The sequence below is a fragment of the Tiliqua scincoides genome, chromosome 1 (genome assembly GCF_035046505.1).
Source record: "Tiliqua scincoides isolate rTilSci1 chromosome 1, rTilSci1.hap2, whole genome shotgun sequence".
NCBI lineage: Eukaryota > Metazoa > Chordata > Lepidosauria > Squamata > Scincidae > Tiliqua > Tiliqua scincoides.
The window spans coordinates 262695338-262715967 of NC_089821.1; the positions used below are offsets into that span (position 1 = coordinate 262695338).

At 44.1% G+C, this 20630-nt stretch overlaps 1 protein-coding gene across 5 annotated transcripts in view; it reads left to right on the top strand.

Annotated features, from left to right (window-relative positions):
- The window catches only part of EPAS1 (endothelial PAS domain protein 1), a 117824-nt gene that overhangs the window by 46102 nt on the left and 51092 nt on the right, over positions 1-20630 (top strand). The gene's annotated exons all lie outside the window — the stretch shown is intronic.

Genomic DNA, 20630 nt, shown 5'->3' on the forward strand with positions numbered 1-20630 from the left:
CTACTCAGAAGTAAGCCCTATCAAGTTCAATGGGACTTACTCCCAGATAAGTCTGCATACAATTGCAGCCTGAGCATGTTTTGTTATGGGACCCCATAAGTGTTCCTAGCAATCCAGAAAGCCTGCCAGCACAACCTGAGAAGAGGGTGACTGAAATCGAGTTGTCAACATACAGTAGCAACTGTTCTCTTGCTTCTAATAATAAACATGCAGAAGTTATATGCAAGCTGATTATTAAAGGACAGATTTAAACTTGTCCTCACGAACATACATGAGAGGAAAGCTTTTTGAGAACAGAGCGATATGCTGGGGTTTTGCAGATATAATCATTGTAAAATTGGGAAGGGGGGAAGATCCTGTAATAGTACAATTTTTAAAAGTATAATTAGACAAAAAATAAATCACAGAACAATGTGCATTGCTGAGAGATTATTCTCATGTTAAAAATGGGGATGGGGAGGATAAAAAAAATTAAAGCATCTAAGATTTTTTTTTTTCCACTGTAGGGAAAATAGTCTGGGGTTGAAATCGATAAGTGAAGTTTAGGTAGAAATTGGGATGAGAGGCTAGGGAAAGGCTCCACATTCAATGAACATCTAGGAGCTGCCTGTTCCTTAGGCAGGGTGATGTGGGTTGCACCAGTGGCAGATTGTAGGGGCAAAGGGGCAGTGGGTTCAGGGTGCCCTTCACCCCGTTTGTTGCTACCACCACCTGCCTCCCTTTAGCCCACTAAATATACGAGATCCGCATTGATCTGCTTTCCGCTCTCTAAAAGTGAGCAAAAAGCAGGTCATCCGCCAAGTTGCCAGAATGAAGGAGCCGCAGAGGACGTCCACGAAAGTCAGGTGTTGGGAGAGTTAGGAGAGACAGAAGAAGCTATTTCTTTACCCAGCGTGTAATTAGTTTGTGGAACTCTTTGCCACAGGAAGTAGTGATGGCATCTTGCCTGGATGTCTTTAAGAGGGGACTGAACAATTTCCTGGAGGAAAGGTTCATTACAGGTTACAAGTCATAGTAGGTATGTGCTCTTGGTTTTAGAGGCAGGCTGCCTCTGATTGCCAGATGCAGGGGAGGGCACCGGGACACAGGTTGTGTCTGTCGTCTTATGTGCTCCCTGGGGCATTTGGTGGGCCACTGTGAGATACAGGAAGCTGGACTAGATGGGCCTTTGGACTGATCCATTGGGCCCTTCTTATGTTCTTATCAACCTTGTAAATTAAACTGGAAGTCCTGCACTTCCACAACTGAATCTGAATAATATTTTATCCAGAGCTGTCTCTTGGGTAGGGCAACTGGGGTGGCTGCCCTGGGTCCAAGGCTTTCATGACAATTATGTGACCGGCACCCTGCCTACACCCTTCTAGGGATGACTCTGATTTTATTGGCTTTTGGCATCTTATAGCTACAGCAGAGAGAGGCTGATCATGAAGGCAGTAGCAAGTTCCACTGACCAAAGATTCAGTTGCTTCTCAGGTAGGTATGTGAAAGACTTTCTTCTGGCATGATAGTAAAAGACTCACCCGAAGGCTCTGCCAGCATTATGCCTACTGAACATACCTTAGTGAGGGATCATTCAGGGAGTTCAGAACTGGTCAGCAGTCTCCTTTGGGCAGATCAGATGACTCCAGTGGCCTCACTCCACCAGGCAGCTACTAATGTCAGCGCAGTGTTGACTTAATGTAACTGAGATTCTAGCCTCATCCAGCAGGATAGGATTGTGTTGTCTGTCTTCCAGGTCCATCAGTTTCCTCTATAAGTGTTTCTCCAAAGTGTGCTCCTAGAAGTCCCGGGACTTCCTGCGACCTCTTCAGGGGCTCCATGAGCACACTGTAAGTGGCTGCCATCTGCCTCCACCAGGTTTGCTCATCCATCTCTCCCACCTCCCCTGATGGTGGCTCTCCTTCCTCATTCCCTTGCTGTTCCAGCTCTTCACCGGTATTTGGCATTGGGCTTGGTGCTGTGCCACTCCATGTGTGAGCCAGTGCTCTGGGGCACCCTGAGTCTTCGTGCATGCACAAGTGGGGCTCCCCAAGATTCCTTTTAGGAGTGTAAAGCACTGGGGACTGCTGCTCTAGATTATTGTGGTCCTCAGTTCAGTGCAGTGAATTGCTCAGCACAAGCAGAAACACCACTTTGTGGATATATTTGCTGTCCCCAAGAAGTGGACCCAATGGTCAACATTTTGGAAGAAAGATCTCAGTGGTGCTCTATTTTGATTCTTTTACTCCCAAAGCTAGAACTTTCACTGAAGACCTGGTTATGGGAAAAGAACACTTTGGATAGTTGGTTTGTTATTTTTTCCCACAAGTGCTAACTAAATCCAGATGTTCCCTTATTTTCTCCTCCAGTAGCATTATGCACTTCTTGGCTCCAAGAGGCTCAAGTCTCCAAGTGGACGGCTTCCCATTAAGCTAGTGGCCATAATGTACTTACAGAAGCCCTGCTAACTTCCCCACAAAACTTACCCACCTTTTTAAAAAACTTACCCATGGAATCTGGCTATTTGAAGTCTGGATCATGGTTCTAAACGCAAAGAATCTAATGTATACAAGCACATACTGTCAGGATTGAACCATAGGCAGTGATCAGGGTGGAGCTGGGGCCAGAAGATGTGCCTGGAGCTGTAAGTTGGTTTGTCCTTGATGTTCAGTGATTGCAAATCAAGCCTATCTTATATATGCACCTGCCTGTTCTGAAAATCCAAAAGAGAGCCAGGACTCCTCCTTTTCATTACCTGGAGATTCCCTTACCCACCCATTATCACAAGTACAAAGCTAAACAATGGCAAATATTCCAGGGGTTTTTTTTTTGCCTTTATTGGCATAATGGGTAATGTGGAAGGATTGTAGGTGGGTGCCTCAAAGTACAGCCTTAAATTTCTTTTTAGACTCGCTGGCAGTGGTACAATATGTATGACTGAGTGTGTTTACTGTTAACTGTATTGTGTGTTCCCTCCCCACATCACAATCAATTATAGCAGTTGGGAACCCATCTAGCCAAAATTAAACTCTCCAGTTCCACTAATTGCCATGAGAGTTGAGCAATAGGGGAGAGTAAAAGGTGGTCTCAAGCCAGAGTCCTCCAAATGTGTTGTATTATTGGTCGTGCTTCTGAATGCTAGTCCTAATAAACCACCCACATAAATATTTCTTCTTCTACTCCAGCCATTTTCAAACTTTTTCAGCTCACGGCACACTGACAAGGCACTAAAATTGTCAAGGCACACTACCAGTTTTTTACTTACATTAGATTACTACATTACAGATAATCTTGAATTAATAAAATTAATACAATTAAATCATTACATGACAAAAAAATTGACAAGAAGCATGGAGAGGGAAGTATATGTGGTTTCTGAAAAGGAGGGAAAATTCTAGGTTCAAATTCTTATCGAAAGTGCCAGAAAGTGTTGCCAAAGACAGGGCAGGTTGATCACATAGTGGAGAATGTGGGTGAGGGGCAGTGAGGAGACATGATTGAAACAAGTGCAGGATTTAACTGGGGGGGGGAGAGAGAGAGAATGTGAGGCAGTGATTCTGTATCTTTGGAAGATGCTGACAAGTGAGGGGAGGGACAGGAAGAGAGTTGCTTACTGTGATTGTGAGATTTGGGGGGGATATTCCTGGGGAAAGGAGGTGGGGTGAGGGAGAAGAGGAGAGAGAAGTGCCAATTGCCTGCTTGTGTATTTGAGAAAAAAGAGTGCAACCAAAAGCCCAATCCTATGCATGCCTGCTCAGGTTAGGCCCATTATAGTCAGTAGGGCTTACTCCCAGGTAAAATGGTTAGCACCCCCAGAGTCCAATCCTATGCATGCCTGCTCAGAAGTAAGCCCCATTATAGTCACTTACTTCCATTATAGGCTTACTTCCAGGTGAGTGTGGATGGGATAGCACCCCCAGAGCCCAATCATATGCATGCCTGCTCAGAAGTAAGCCCCATTATAGTCAGTGGGGCTTACTACCAGGAAAGTGTAGATAGGATTGTGGCCCAGCGCCCTTCCTCTAAAAGCCCCAAAGTGCAGGGAGGGTCACTTTGGGGAGTTGCAGGCAAACTGGCAAGGAAAAGGGACTTTCAGGGACCCTGAAACCTTAGGTTGGGGGCCTCAGCAGACTCGCTTGCTATGTCCCTGCTTGCCTGCTTCTGGCTCCCTCTTCTCACTCACTCTGCAGCTCCCACCTCTTGGCTCATCCCGGCTTCTCTTGTTGGCCAATCAGCATGCAGGCAGGCAACAACCTCCTTCGTACCCAACCCTATGCGTGTCTGCTCTGAAGTAAGCCCCATAGTAGCCAACGGGGCTTACTCCCAGGAAAGTGAGGATCAGGTTGCAGCCTGAGTCGTGCTCAGGAGCAAGCTCCAAGCGAACTCTTCAGCTGCTGCATGGGATGCAAAGCAGCCGCAACCAGCCCCTTCCCTGGCTGCTCCCTTGCTTGTGCTGCCTGACCCGGGAGGCTCAAAGCAGCCGCTTCTCCCACAGCTGCTGCCTGCCTCCTCTGATGCTGCGGCACACCTGAGGCAGCCTCGCGGCACACCAGTGTGCTGCGTCACAGCGGTTGAAAACCACTGTTCTACTCCATATGAAAAGCCTATTTGTAGATTTTGTTTCTACTCCTACACAATAAATACCATAGTTGCTGTTAAACTACAGCTTTCTGTAGCAGCCATGGCATGATTCTCATTATCCTCATATAATGCTCAAAAATTACATCAGCACAAACAGTGTTACTTTTTTTGCTCAGCTTGTATCAACTTTGTGCCTAGGCAGAGTGTGCTCTGTGGAGGTTGTGGAATTTTTTTTTTTGTTTTTTGCACAGAACCCTGAGACTAAGCTTAAATCCTTACAGTGAGTTAGTTCTCTGTGATGGTTAACACTTTGGAGTACAGTGCCATCTGTTTTTGTTCTGTTCTCTAAATGTCCTAGCTTTCCACAGAACAGTTTTAGAACAATAAACCCATTTCTGCCCAGCCCACAGGTCTACACATTTGGTCCCTGTTGCATATATGCAACATTGGGCAGAAATGGCTTAAGGGTACAATCCTATGCATTTTTACTTGGGAGTAAACTTCATAGAACACAGTGGGACTTCAGAATAAATATGCATGGGATTGCACTGTGAGCAACTTTAACTCATTTCTGCCCAGGCCACAGGTGTACGCATTTGATCCCTATTGCATATATACAACATTGGGCAGAAATGGCTTAGTCTAGTGAACAAAAAATAACAATTTATTTCTGCTCCCTCCCCAATGTTTCACCACCAACGGAAAGCCTAAAATCGTGGATACATACAAGTAGGTGAATTCTGGAGCTGCCACACAGAAGTCATCAGAAGAGCCCTGCTGGATCAGGCCCATCTAAATCCAGCTTCCTGTATTTTCACAGTGGCCCACCAGATACCTCAGGGAGGACACAAAACAAGACGCAGGTATCTTGTTGCCACTCCCTTGCACCTGGCATTCTGAGTTAGCCTATGTCTAATACCATGAAGTTGCATGTACCCATAACGGCTTGTCACCTGTGATGGACTTTTACTCCAGAATTCTGTCCTGTTAAGTTATCTAGGCCAGGCACCATCACTACCCCCTGTGGCAAGGTGGTCCACAGAATAATTACATGCTGGGTAAAGAAATATTTTCGTTTGTCTGTTCTGACTCTTCCAACACTCAATTATAGTGGCTCTCCCCTGGTTCTGGTGTTGTGTGAGAGGGAAAAGAGCATTCCCTTATGCACTCTGTTCCATTCCCTGCATAATTTTGTACATCTCAATAATGTCCCCTTCAGGTGCCTTTTTTCTAAAGAGCCCCCAAAACGGTAATCCTTCCTCATAAGGAAGGTGCCCCACCCCAGAAATCATTTTGGTTGCTCTCTTCTGCATGTTTTCTAGTTCCACTATTTCCTTTTTGAGATGTGTCAACCAGAACTATACAGAATACTCCAGATGTGGCATTACTATCAATTTGTACAATGGCATTATAATATTGGCTGTTTTATACTCAATCCTCTTTTTAATGACCCCAAGCATGGAACTGGCCTTGTTCAGTGCTGCACCACATTGGGTCGACACTTTCATTGAATTGTCTGCCAGCACCCCAAGATCTTTCTCCTGATCTATCAAAGACAGCTCATTTGGTTGAACCCCTTGACCTATATGTAAAGTTTTGATTCCCCCCCCCCAATGTGCATTGCTTTACATTCAAGTCAAAATTGAGCAGCATCTTTTGTACATTCTGCAAATCAGAAGGTCAAGGTAGCAACCAGTGCTATTGGGCATTGCTAGTTGAAGGCATTTGGATTTGTAAGTAGAATCAGGCACATCAGCTCTGATGCAGGAGGGACCTCCTGTGATAAGAACATAAGAACAGCCCCACTGGATCAGGCCATAGGCCCATCTAGTCCAGCTTCCTGTATCTCACAGCGGCCCACCAAATGCCCCAGGGAGCACACCAGATAACAAGAGACCTCATCCTATCTATAACCTGGAAATGTTGAGGGTATAGCCAAAGTAGTCACTTGTGGCACAGGATAAGTGCACGCTTGTCTTCTACAGCTATTTTAGGTGTTTTTTCCCCTAATATGTGCCCTAGTAGTTAATTTTTCAAAGAAGAGTTTCTGGGTATTCAAGCCTGTTTGAAGACCCACCCTCTGATCTAGGAGTCCTTCACCTTTTAGGGTCAAACTACATGAGAATGGCTGCTGTTTATACTTTTTAAAACACCAAACATATGCATTTTAATTACATGCTTTCCCCTAATGTGTAGTTTGAGTCCTTGAACTAAATTGTAAACTGAGTTTAATCCCTGATCTGTAAAGATTTTCTGGTTTCTCTGTGATGAGAAAAAGTATTGTATTTATTTACATTTCTATCCCACGCTTCTTCCAAGTTGCTCAGAGAGGCATACAAGGTTCCCACTGCTCCATTTTATCCTCACAACAACTCTGCGAGGTAAGCTAGACTGAGAGTGACCAACCCAAAATCACCGGGTAAGCTTCATAGTTGAGTTAGGTCCTGAACCAAAGTCTGCACATGCTTCAAGACACTTCATCATCAAGTATTACTTTGTGGACCAAACCATGCTTTGCAGTGGTATAGCTAGCAAGGGGTGGGAGGGAGGTCCACCCTAGGTACCAGCCTTGGGGGGGTTGACACCACAAGTGACCAAAATTGCTAACATTGCAGTTGTTAGTAATAATACTATCATGCTATATGCCGTTGAATGCAGAATTTATAGCGGAATGCAATGGAAAAGACTAGAGTGACTTACTGCCATTCTATCAAAAGTTATGACAAAAAAACCAGAAAACAAAAATGCATGGAGTCCTATCGTGCATTTACTCATGAGTAGGCACATTTGCCTTCATCCTTTGGAAAGGGCAGGCTGAGAGGAATCCAATGACACCAAAATGGTCCCGATACGGTGAACACAGCCCTCAAAAAACACTCGAGAAGAAAGTCCCTCCCTCCAAGCTGATGAATGTATTGAGCCCTGTGGAAAGCCACATGGTTGTTTACTTGTGAGTAAGCAAATGTACCTTGGCTCATGGTCAGGTCAGGCAAAGGGGAATGTGAGGCCACCTGAATGGTCCCGATCTGATGAACGCGAAGCTCAACAAATGCTTCAGAAGGCAGCCTCCCCCCTAGAAAAAATCAGAGACTTGAGCTGGTAAGGTGAATTTTTTCAATTTTAGAATTGTAAAGGCAGGTGGGTCCTGATTGTGCTATGCTTGAAATATAAGAACTTAAATTGAACTGGGCACTGGAGAGGGCTGAAAATCTCACTGATTTTTGTGTGTGTGGAGGGGTGTTATTGCAAGCAGGCTACAGAGAAAATTCACTTGGTGGAGTAGGGCTGGCTTCGCCTTATTTATTTGTTTTACTTTATTTATAATTTATTTTAATTTGCTTGATGATGTCACTTTCAGCCATGACATAATTTCTGGTGGGTCCTGGAAAGATTGTCATTCTAAAAAGTGGGTCCCAGTGCTAAGAACTGCTCCTTTAACTCAAAAGAGACCAATGAGACGTACCTGGGGGGGGGGATGACACCCTAGTGACCAAAATTGTGGAAATTGTGGCTTTTAGGAATAATGTTATATACCATTTGATGCAGAATGTCATCCATTGCTTGTGGGGAAATATTCACTGCATTTATTTTCTGGCCATTATTAGTATTCATTTCATGTCATGACTATTACTATCTCTCAGTCTTACCTACCTCGCAGAGTTGTTGTGAGGACAAAATAAGGGGAGAAACCATGCACACCACTCTGAGCTCCTTAGAGGGAGAGTGCTATAAAAATGTGAAGAATTATGTCGTATGGAGGTGACAAACATTTATGGACCCTGGGTGTCAAATGACCTAGCTTTGCCGTTGATGCTTTGGCATACCGGCAGTGAGCTCTGTACTCGCACACTCCCTCACCTCGCTCCTTTCTGTGATCAGTTGCTTCCTGATTTTTGGAAAGCTCTTTTTATGTTTGAACTGACAAACTGTGGTTTGTACATGCCCTGAAAGCCAGGACTGGAAGCCAAGTTGCAGATGGGGATCAGTGCTCCCCTATCAGGCATAAGCATCATTTGTTTATACAGCAGGGTCTTTGGGTTCAAGCTAATAATGTTGGGAGGGAAAAAATTCAAAACTTTAAATTGAAAAGGTCTGTGGCCTTGATCCACCTGTGCATGTGTTAGCTCCTGTCAGATCACCTGAGATTAGACTGATCATCAGTTTGGGAAGAGCAGGAAGGGATTGCGACCCAATCTAGCCCATTCTTTGCACCCTGTGCAGATGACGGGTGCTATTCATGATTATTTGACTGCAGATGCATGTGCACAGCAGCCCTTCTACATAAGTTCAGGCACTATGCATCCATCAGAGGATAGATAGAGGGATGTTCTTTTCCCTCACACACAACACTAGAACCAGGGAACATCCCTTTAAAATTGAATGTTGGGAGAACAAACAAGAAAATATTTCTTTACCCAGCACGTAATTAATCTGTAAAACCTCAGAATGCCAGATGCAAGGAAGTGGCACCAGGAAGCAGGTCTCTTGTTGTCTTGTGCGCTCCCTGACTCATCTGGTGGGCCACTGTGAGATACAAGAAGCTGGACTAAATGGGACTTTGGCCTGATCCAGCGGGGTGGTTCTTATGTCATCAGTAGCATCACCACTAGTACCCCGGGCAGACTGCTCCCACCATCCTGCCCTTGACTGCTCCAAACTAAGGGTGAACCTGGCCTCCATCTTGAGATCCCTAGGGAGGCTAGATCTACCTGGCACTTGAAGGGACAGGCAGGCTGGCTGACACTCCCTTACGGTGTGCAGGGGGTGGGCCCCCTGTTCCACCCTTGGTATGCTACTACATCTTATAACTGTTAATTTACAGAGTTCCTCATGAAGCAAGAGAAAAGCTCATTGTACACTGTAGTTGAATGAAGGCATATGTCTGCTAGCAAAGTTTTTAGGTCCCATTCTAAAGAAAAGGGCTGAAACGAAATTGTCTTAATAAGATCTGTTTTCAAGATAAATAGCTGCTAAACTGGCCCCCCATAGATTCAGGATTCTGGCAGGGAGTAAGATTAAAGCCTCCTGCACCCCATTATGATGCCAATCCTTAGGGGGCTCCAATTTGGCTGCTGTTGATTGAAGAAAAACCAAGGCTCCATCCTATACACACTTTCCTGAGAGGAAGGCCCATTGAACATATTGGGACTTATGAGTATACATGTGTAGGATTGTGCTGTAAGTCAAACATGTGGTATTAATGCTTTAAATGTCCTGTATAATTTGGCTCTATGTGCAAGCAGAGGCTATATGCCCCACAATTGCATACTTCAGTACAAACCATCCGTGGGTACCCCTAGCCGCCTATTTTATCATTAAATAGGTAGATGTATATTTGAAGTAATTTTTTATTTACAAGAATTAGAAAAATGCGCAAAAGTTTCTCTTTGGTTTCACTGCATCTCCCTCAAAGGGTTTTCAAGTTGAGTTAATGGGGATGTGTCCCCTTATTCTCCCCTCTAATTCCTGTAACTAAATTCCTGTAATTAGAGGGTCATTCCTCAGAAAAGTTCCCAGGTTTCTCTCCAATGGATAGTAAACACTACAACTGTATTAGCAGTGGGAGAGAGGAGAAAGTGGTGCAATAAAGAATTCAGGCAAGAGTATGTTTAAGTTCCTGAAGAGCCCTTGAAGGCATTACTGAAAGTGAATGACATAGTTGGCACTGCCAAGTCTTCATAGGCATTGTTGGTAACTGGAGCTGAGTTGGCCCACTTAAGAGGAAACTTGAGCTCTGTGGGAGCTGACATTTTGGGGCTCTCAGTTCATGCGCATTTCTTCCCAGCAGTCCCACTCCTATGCTGCCGAGAGATCCAGTAGCCCTTGCCCTGTGCTTTCAGCTTTGCAGCTGGTGGAAGGAAGCCTGTAATGGCTTACCCCCCCCCACCTTTGATTTAATCCCCTTTCATGTATATGGAGGTATAACTAGTGATGTGGGTTATATGGTCTACTTCTGTCATACTCCTGTGAATACAGGAGCTGAACACCTAGCTTGGTATTTCCTGCTATGGCGATGGAATGGAATTGATTCACTAGAATTGATTGGCTGGAGATTCAGGACAGACAAGGGAAAGGACTCTTTGCTGAGTAGACAATGTGTCATTAAGATATGGAATTTACTACTGCTGGCTGTGGCAATGATCACTAGCACAGATGTCTTTAAAAAGGGTTAAACAAATCCCTGGAGGGCTAAGGCTATCAAGCTCTGCCTGTGAATTTCTCAGGCATCTGACATCAGGAGCAGGGTGCAGGGATAGTTGGACCCACTTTGGTCTGATCTAGCAAGGTGGGTTTTTAAAAAAAAAATAAACTTGTACGAAACTGGGTATTGCACTATAAAAAAAGATGTAACCCCAGACTGAAATCCACAAGAGGTACAATCTGGTAAATAAATATATTGTTAAATGGACCATCCATTGCCTTATACCAAATGAATGCCATTGTGAAGAACACAGGTATTTCATGTGCATGTATTTATCCCGCAAGTCTCTTCTTGTGTTCTTCCCAAGTGCTTCATGTTTCCAAGTAGCTGTTTTGATCTGTATTTATTTACAATATGTATATCCCACTATTCCTTTCCCCACTGGGAAGTGCCCAAGGCAACTGACAATATTTGTACTACATATTACTAGAATGCAGAAGTTGAAAAGGAGAGGTGTAATATAATCAGCACCCAGTTAAGGCAACTTCTTATTTTTTTATTTTTTATTTTAAATTAAAGTCATTGGAGTGATATTGAATCACTTGGTCATTTGGGTTCTGACTTAAGGCAAGGAATTGCTGTGCCTGTCATTCTGCACGGGAGGCAGCTCTTTGCCATACGAACATCAGAACAGGATCCCCCAAACCCCCAAAAGCTATTAATTGTTCATATGACTTTCCTTAATTGTAGGTGAGGGTGGTTAAAAGATAGACTGTGCTTAGATCTCTGGCTTATGTGCAGCAGATTGGCAAGGTTTTCTAATTCCCCAGTCCTTTAACATGTACTCACCTCCATTTTAGGCAATGTGTGTGTGATTTTGTGGAACAGACAGTTACCTCTGTATTGGCTTTTCTTAAAAAAAAATAAAAAAGCTACTCTCCACTCACTCAAGAAACCAAACCCTATTTCTTGAAATGCTGGTATGATGTTTCAGCTGAGCTATTGAGGGTCATAATTATTTGAGATTGTTTCCACTGTGCTCCGAACATTCTTTGGCAACTCCGAATAGCCAAAGGTGGTATGTCTTAATTGCTCCAGAGCAGCTTGCTGGCAACAAGAATAATCCATCATTTCTGAGCATAGAGTTGCAGCCACACATGTTTTCATGGGAGAGCTGAAGGGGTTGGCCTCAATTTGCTGCTCGCATAAGCAGCAATGCCATTATGATTTCCCTAGGGTTGGCTTGGGTCCATTTTGTTATGTGACCCAGTTTGGGTTGATGAGCAGAACTGTTGCTTCTGTGGAAGGGACTTTCCTTACTGTGCCTGTAGAATGTGCTCCCTCCCCAGGGTAAATGGGAGGGTCTGTCTTGTTTTCCATGAACCAAACAGCAACATGAGAAGGGTTGCTACTGTTACAGAAGGCCAAGCCAGCCATGAGACCTGAGGTGGCTGCTTCAGGGTGCAAGCGAGGGTATTGGACTCCTGCCTGCCACCTATCCCAGGTCACTGCCTGCCCAGTCACGTCACTGTGCTTGTTGATCCTCTCACTGAGAATTGGAGTAGTAACAACTTGCCTTTTTTTTCCTGGTGTTGCTTCTCTGAACAAGTAATCATGGCACTGGGAATGGAAGAGAAGGCAAGGAGCTGCTGTGGCCCTGTTTCATTGCAACAGGATTGTATTGCCCTAAGTGTTGCCTACAGGCTGGGTGCTCACCCTAAGAACGAAACTGTCCTGCTGGATCAGGCCAAAGGCCCATCTAGTCTAGCTTCCTGTATCTCACAGTGGCCCACAAGATGCCACAGGAAGCACACAAGACAACGAGAAACCTGTATCCTGTTGCCACTCCTTTGCATCTGGCATTCAGAGATGGGCTACCTCTAAAACCTGGAGGTTGTGTATACTCATCATGGCTTTTAACCTGTGATCAACTTTTCCTCCATAGATCTGTTTAATTCCCTTTTAATTTAAGTATTTGGGGCAGATGCCATCACCATATCCTGTGGCAAGGTGTTATAGAGATTAATTGCATACTTGGTAAAGAAATATTTTCTTTTTGTCTGTTCTATTTCTCCTGATAATCATTTTAGTTGTTGTCCCCTGGTTCTGGTGATGTGTGAGAAGGAAAAAAAAATTCCGCTATCCACCCCATGCATAATTTTATATGTCTCAATATTGACCCCCCCCCCCCATATATCACCTTTTCTCTCTCTGTCTCTGGGTATGTACAAGAAAGATTCCTGTTCAAAACCCTTGAATTAGTTTGCTGTCAGTCAGTGTAGATAATTTTGAGCTAGATGGACCAATGGTCTGACAGTGGTCCATCTCTCCAGATCAGTGGTAAAAGGCAGCTTCCTATGAAGAAACCACAAGTGGAAGAGGTTGGGAAGTGGTACAGAAAAGCAAATACAATACCATCCAAGCATGGTATTACACAGTGTGCTGTTGTGAAGATAAGGGAATCTATAATATCATTTGTAATGACTTGAACACTCAGGTTCAAATCCCCAATCAGCCATGAACCTGACTGAGTGACTGGCCCATAATCACCATCTTTCAGTTTAATGTGCCCCTCAGAGTCATAAGGATAGAACGGAGGAGGGAAAAACCATATACACTATCCTGAGCTTGGAGTAGCTGACAATAATCTTGAGGGACCTCAAACCACAATGCACATGGTTGCTGCCATTGCCTTCACTGAGCAGGGCCTGCTTGAGCTCCAAGATCTCTTCCAACTTGGTAATCAGCCTGGGGAAGAGAAGGTTGAGAGCAGAAATGATGGCACTCTTCCAATACCTCAAGAGCTGTCATATGGAAGAAGGAACACGTTTGTTCTCAACTGCCTCTGAGTGTAGAACTGGATCAAATGGGTTCTGACTGCAAGAGAAGAGCTTCCAGTTGGACATTGGGAAGCAATTCTTGACAGTAAGGGCAATTTGGCAGCAGAAAAGATTGCAAAGGAATCTGGTAGATTCTCCCTCACTGTAGATCTTTAAGCAGAAGCTTGACATGAACCTGCAGGAGATGCTTTAATAGGATGTCGTGCTACAGGCAGGAGGTTGGTTTAGATAGGGCCCCTTCTAACTTGACAATTCTGTGATACTATGAACACTAACATCAAATGGTTCTATGCTACAGAAAATGGTACACCACTCTGATTAACCATTCATTTAAAATAGAAAGTATTAAGGTGTCGTAAACATGTATAAATAGTGGCTTACCCTGAAAGAAAATTGTGTTAACTGGTCACCTCCTGGACCTTTTGCTGAGCTTGGTTTATGGCCTTCCATCTTGATAATCAAAATGGAGCACCACCCAAGGCGAGTGGAAAGTTAGTGTCATAAAATGGCCTTCCCTCGTGTACTGACTGAGAACAGAAGATCCAGTGCTGCACTTTGACCACCACTGCCTTGCCCTTTGCTGAAGAGATAAAGCTCAACTTTTGGTATGCATTTTTTAAGATTATGTAAATAGTTGACTTATCAGCAGGCAGATCTCAGCAATGCTGGTTTAGCTTCTGGGTAATGATGTTTTTGCAAACCATCATGCTTCAGGCTGTCAGGAATAAACGACTGATGGCTGCAATGAAAGACTGGTCAGAGATTAGGATCTTGAGGTTCTCCAAACACAAATTAAGGATAAAAGTTTCAGTGTTTGATATTGTACTTTATCTCCTTGGTGTGATCATAGCCTCTGTTTTATTACCCTTATCATAAATACAAAGGATGAGCAGAAGAGCAATAGTGAACACCATGGAACAGGGAGTTCTGACATGATTTGGGCTGAATGGATTGGTGTTTTTGAGGACAATATGCAGAAACCCTGCTTTAGTAGGCTTTGAAACAAACTCTGAAAGGGGAAACCAGGCAAACAATGCTGGTTGAATTGTATCAGTTGTTTAACTTGAGGGAAGATACTGTTACCACCAGTAAGAACAGCCCACTGTCTGACCTTCAGGGCCTCTTCATGTATTGACCCTGTTGAGCTGATGCAGCAAACCATTGTACATGAGACCTGAAGTGGTCTGTGTGCTTTGTCTTCCTCATAGACTTAGAGCTGTGCTGCAAGAACCCTGGTTTGCTAGAACTCTGGTTTGCATGTTGTCCAAACTAGGAGCTTGGGTTTAGCTAGCCCTGTGCAGACATTACTGTATTTGGAGAATATCATGTGGGTGCATAGGTTGGTTCTGAAACCACGGTGGCTTGTTGGTTCATCCAGACTGGTGTGTTGTGAAAGTGACAGTGTTTTGAAAGCACGTGGATCAAGCAGGTATGCTCAGCAGGGAGCTAGGGTTGGCTGTGGCTCTCTGTTGAGTGTACACTTGGTGGCATCCCAAGGGTGGTGGTTGTTTTTAATGTGTGCAATTGTCCTTGGATGCAAAGGCAAGTCTTGGTACAGTCTATCGATTAAAATGGCAAACATAAAACTGGGGATCTCAGAGGCGGCATCAGTGCAAGCCTTTTGCTTGGTGTAATATTTCTTTAAGACCAAATTGGTCACTGAGTATATTATGAATGATCTGTGTTGTGCAGATGGCTATATTCCTAATACAATTCACAATAGACAGGGGTGTCTTCTCCCTGCGAATGTGCCCAGTGTATCTGGGTTCTCCTGGAGCCCTTTTGATTCCATTGCATATTCTTTGATTATGCTAACTATGCAGGACAGTAAATACCTTTTGTGCAACACTAAAGAAGATTTTGAACACAGTGCTGTGTTTTTTTTTATGCTGAAAAGATCCCTTCCAGATATTTGCTATCTTAAAAGTTGTCCAGTCAGTTTGGTCAGCAGCTACATTGCCATGTGTACAGAAAGCCATGCATATTTTCTTTTATCTTTTGGGAGCATTAAAACATGCTATTCTTGTTCTACAACTTAGCATTTGGAGCTGCGATAGCAGGCCTTGACAGCAGCAGCATTTATTCCTGACAGCTTAATTAAGTGTGCATTTCTGACCTTTGAGATGCAAGGGCACAGTCATAGTGTGTATGCACTCACACAAAGGACAGGCATACATCCAAGAAAAGCGCACAGGAATCTCTTTTCAGTAATGTTTCTGGAAGACTGGGAGTTGGTCTTATTGCTGGATTGGCTCACCGGAGTCTTTACCAAGAGACAGTTAAAAAACCCAGTGCGGCAGAATTGGTAGTGTTGGGCTTGGACCGGAGAGCTGAATTCAGATTTGCTCTTAGCCATGAAGCTTCCTAGTGGCTGGTCACTGTCATCCTGATCCCCACATTTTAAAACTGCCTTATATGGAGCCAGGCTCTTGGCCCATTAAGCTTGTTATTGTGTTCACTGACTGGCAGGAAGTGTCCAGGCATTCAGACAGGGGTCTTTCCTAGCCTACCTGGAAAAGTTGCAAGGACTTGAACCTGGGACCTTTGGTGTACAGAGTTCCTGCTCTGCCACTGAGCTAAAACCCTTTTTCCTAGTGATAATCTTTTAACTTACTACTCTGTTTTCAACAATCTATCTTTCTCGAATGGAACATCAGCCGGCTTCTCTTTTGGCACTGTGTATAAACTCATATGTCCACCTGTTGGAAGTTCATAATTCCATGTGTGTTAGTAAGCTAGATTCAACTGGTGGTTGAGTTTAGGTGCAAGTCTGGGGTAGAACCCACAGTTGTCTCTGTGGCAGAACTTGTGTTGCATGCACAAGGCTTCAGTCAAAGGATCCCAGGTAGGAGGATGGGGAAAGGCCTCTCTCTGCCTGAGATTTTGGAGCTCCACTGCCAGTCCAAGAAGACGGGGTTGGATGAGATTGATCAATGTTCTGACTCTGAAAACAGCTTCATATTATTATTATTATTATTATTATTATTATTATTATTATTATTATTATTATTATTATTATTATTAACAGTATTTATATACCGCTTTTCAACTAAAAGTTCACAAAGCAGTTTACAGAGAAAAATCAAATAACTAAATGGCTCCCTGTCCCAAAAGGGCTCACAATCTAAAAAGATGCAAAAGAATACCAGCATACAGCCACTAGAACAGACAGTGCTGGGGTGAGGTGGGCCAGTTACTCTCCCCCTGCTAATAAAAGGAGCACCCACTTGAAAAAGTGCCTCTTACCCAGTTAGCAGGGGTTGATATATTCAGTTGGTTCAAACTCCATGTGAAAAAACATACTTGGAAAAATTCTTCGTCTGTGTATTTAAAAGTTAAAGAGATGGCCTAGGTTGCTGATAAAGTTTCAGGCAAAAGTCACATTGTGACATGTCAATGAAACACTACAGTATTACATATTCAGTCATTGTGTTTGCAAATGATTCCAAAAATTTTAAAAAAAATCAAACAAATTAAAATGAGATGGTGGTTTTTACACAGCAGATAGAGATCAAAGGGGAGATGAATGCTTTCAGGGTTGGCTGTGCCTCTTGCAGTGGCTGGCATTGGCACCCAAGTGTGTATGCCTAGATGCACGTCCTTAGTAATGAAACTTCAGCATTCCCTTTAGGAAATGGGGATGGGAGTGGGTGAAAGGAGTGGAGGAGGTGATCTGGGGAAGAAGCACTGTATGTTCAAGTAATTAACCCCTGAGGAGTATTATTCTGACCACTATGGAAAGAAAGTGTGCGCAATCCATTTTTAGACAATTACTCTTCATGGGCAGTGTTCATTATTAAACTATTTTGAGCAGTTGTGCTTGATGAGATGGGCTTGTCTCATTAGCCTATCACTATATTGTAGCTGCTGATGCTGTCAAGGCTTAAACCTACTTCATTTGGGGGGGGGGATTACAGTGCTGTAACACTGCCATGTTATGCAACATGCATTTAATAATGTGTGCATTACGAGAAAATGCCCAGTAGCGTTTGGCTATTTATTTAGAAAATTTCTATCCTACCTTTCCAGGTTAAAAAAAAAAAAACAACCCTCAGGGCAATGCATCATAATAACAAATGATAAAAGCAACCATAAAAACAGCATATTAAAAGAGTAACAACGTCAGATAAAAGCAAAGCAATCAGCAATAAATTATCCACTGAAAACCTGATAGAATGTATGTTTTCACTCCTGTTTTAAAGGCTGTTGAGGAGGTCACAATGCCAGCCATCTCTTTTGGGAGAGAGTTCCAGGGAGGCAGTACCACCACAAAGAAGGTCCTCTCCCTGGTAACTAGGGCTGGCTTATCTATGAAACTAACTGAAGCAGTTGCCTGATTCCACTTCTTCCTGGGTTCAAAAGGGAAATGGAACATGGCACAGGATGTGTGGAGGAGCAGTGGGCTACATTTTAGTGCACCCACTCGTTCACACTTTTCCGCTCCATTTCTCTCTTCCTTTCCGAATCCAGGGAAAAGGATGAAGAGGAGCAGTAGGAAGTGGCAGATGCAGTGGAGGTGTCCCTACACTGGCTGTGTCAGGTAAAGGAGGGGGGATTTGCCACACCACCTCCAACACCAGGAAGTCTGAGGCCAGCCCTGCTGATAACTAAACTTGTATCAGTGATGAGCCAGAGTTGGATCTCTGAGGCCGATCATAAAATTTATGCTGGCTTGCGTTGGCAAAGATGATCACCCAGGACAATCTGAACTGAGCCCAGGACGTGTAGACATCTAGAGGACCGTGCCAAAACCTTGAATTGGAGTGTAGAAATGGTAACCAGTACCACTGCTGCAAAATAGGTCTGATCCTCTTGTGCTGCTGACTCCCGCCAGCATCTGGGCAGCAGCATTCTGTGCCAGTGGATGTTTATCTTCAAAGGCAGCCTACATAAACCTCCTTAGAATTATCCAGGGCAGATGTAAGTAATGCATATGTGACCGAGGTTGAGTCCAACCTCTTTAGGTAGGACCGCAGCTGGCATACCAGCTGAAGCTGGTATTACGCACCCCTGGCAACCAGCGTTACCTGGGCCTCCAGGAATAATGCTGGGTCCAAGGAGCACTCCCATGCTATGCATTTCCTCCATCCAGGAACACGCCACTATCCAAAATGCGCAAGCTTCCTAACCTGAAGCACTTCCATCTTGTTCGGATGTTTAATTTCATTAAATTTCAGCACAGCTCAGAACTGTGTTTGGGAGATATTGCAGGAGATGAGTGGGATGGATAACCAGGAAGGGGCACAAATATGATAAAACTGGTGGGTGATAAGTCTTTAGTACTTTGTCCCTGTCACAGTTTTGATTCCAGTTGCATCATGTTCCTTTGCCTCAGCTGTGCTGTTTCTCAAGGGAAGCCAAGTAAAATTTTGTTTAATAAAAATAGTACATGGGAGGGGGGGGCTGTGACTGGGATCAAAACCTCAGTGGTAACAAAGTACTAAAGCCATTCTGTCCCCTCCCATGGTTTCACCTCATTTCACATCTGCCCCCCCCCACTCTATCAATAAAAATTAATGCCACATCAGTCCATGTTAGGTGATTGGACAGTTGTCCACTGTGACTCTCAGATTTTGAATTGAGTTCTTTTTGACGTTTTGTAAGCTCATCACCAAAAGGACAGGTGTGTGTGTTACTGTGATTTATTTTCCTCAGTTAAGTAGAGCATAGGTTATGAGCCCTTTGGAGTCAGTGATAGGTGCTGATGAAATTCCTGCAAGCTACCCTGAGCTCATGAAACAGGTGTAAACATAATGGATAATAAACTCATTAGCCCTAGAATGTGAACAAAACTCTTCAAGATAAGCATCTCCAACCTGTTTGGCCACAAAATCTTCCTTCTCAAAGTATATCCAGTCAGCCCATGGTAGCAAGTGTTTACCTGACTGGTATTGTCATGTGTGCACATGCACCCTCTTTCGTACACATGGGCACGCAACCATTTATCCAGAAATAGATCACACAAAGTTCAATGGATCTTATAGCACATTCCCATGCAAGGTTTTGAGAAGTTCCACTATTTTTCCTGGAGTTTACTCCCAGAATAAGCTGTATAGTATTGCAAACTTTATCCTTGATGAGCACACGTAAAACTGAATGGTTTGGTGAGGACTGGCCCCCGGGGTTGCGCCCCAGCTTCACAGCCAATGCCCATAAAATCTTAGAAATGTCAATAAAATGTATTATAGACTATGTCACTGTGGTAGAATGAAAAGCAATCCAAGTATACACTAAAAAAGTATACATGAGTTAACTGACCAAATCATGAACCTAAGCGTATTTTAAATACAATTGCATTCCCGTAAGCCTGCAATTTTCAAATTCTCCTGGAATTTGGAAACCGCAATAAGTCCTTGCAGGGGAAGAGAGGGAGGCAACGAGGTTGGGGGGAAGGCAGAGTCCACTAACGGGGGTGTGGGGAGCCTTGCGCAAGCGTCTGCAGGGCTCCTCAGCCTGCAGAAAGTGAAAGCGGAGCAATCGCGCTCCACTTCCGGTTTTGTGGAGGTGGAGTATAATTGCTCTATTTTCACTTTCTGCAGGCTGGGGAGCCCTGCAGATTCTCGCACGCACACCCCGGACGGCCGCTGCAGTGACTGGTGAGTGCATCCCAGTTCCTGCAGCCCTGTTAGCGACGCAATCCTGGGGATCCCGTCACTGCCTCCTTGCTGCCCCTGCCCCTTAAGGGGGCAGAGGCCAGGGCCTTCAGGCTATGGTGTTGCAACACCCCAGTTTGAAAACCACTGCTGTAAAGCCTACAAGTAAGCAAATAAAGTGCGTTGATAAATTTTGAAACATAGTTACTGAGCCATGTTTTAGTGGCTGTGAAATGTATTACTAAAATATTGATTTTATTTTTACCCTTGCGTGGGGGTCCCAAGATGTGGGGCCCAATTTGGAACAGGTTTGGTCCTGATTCACAGCTCAGTCTCTTGTTCTACAGTCTTATACACACTTATTTACTTTAGAGCAAGCCCTAAGAGTAAATCGAGTAAATATGTGTAGGATTGTGCTGTTAGCCAATATACCACACCAATTCTCTCTGCTAAATGAGCTACAAAACAGGAAGACCCTGGGCCAATCCCTGTCTC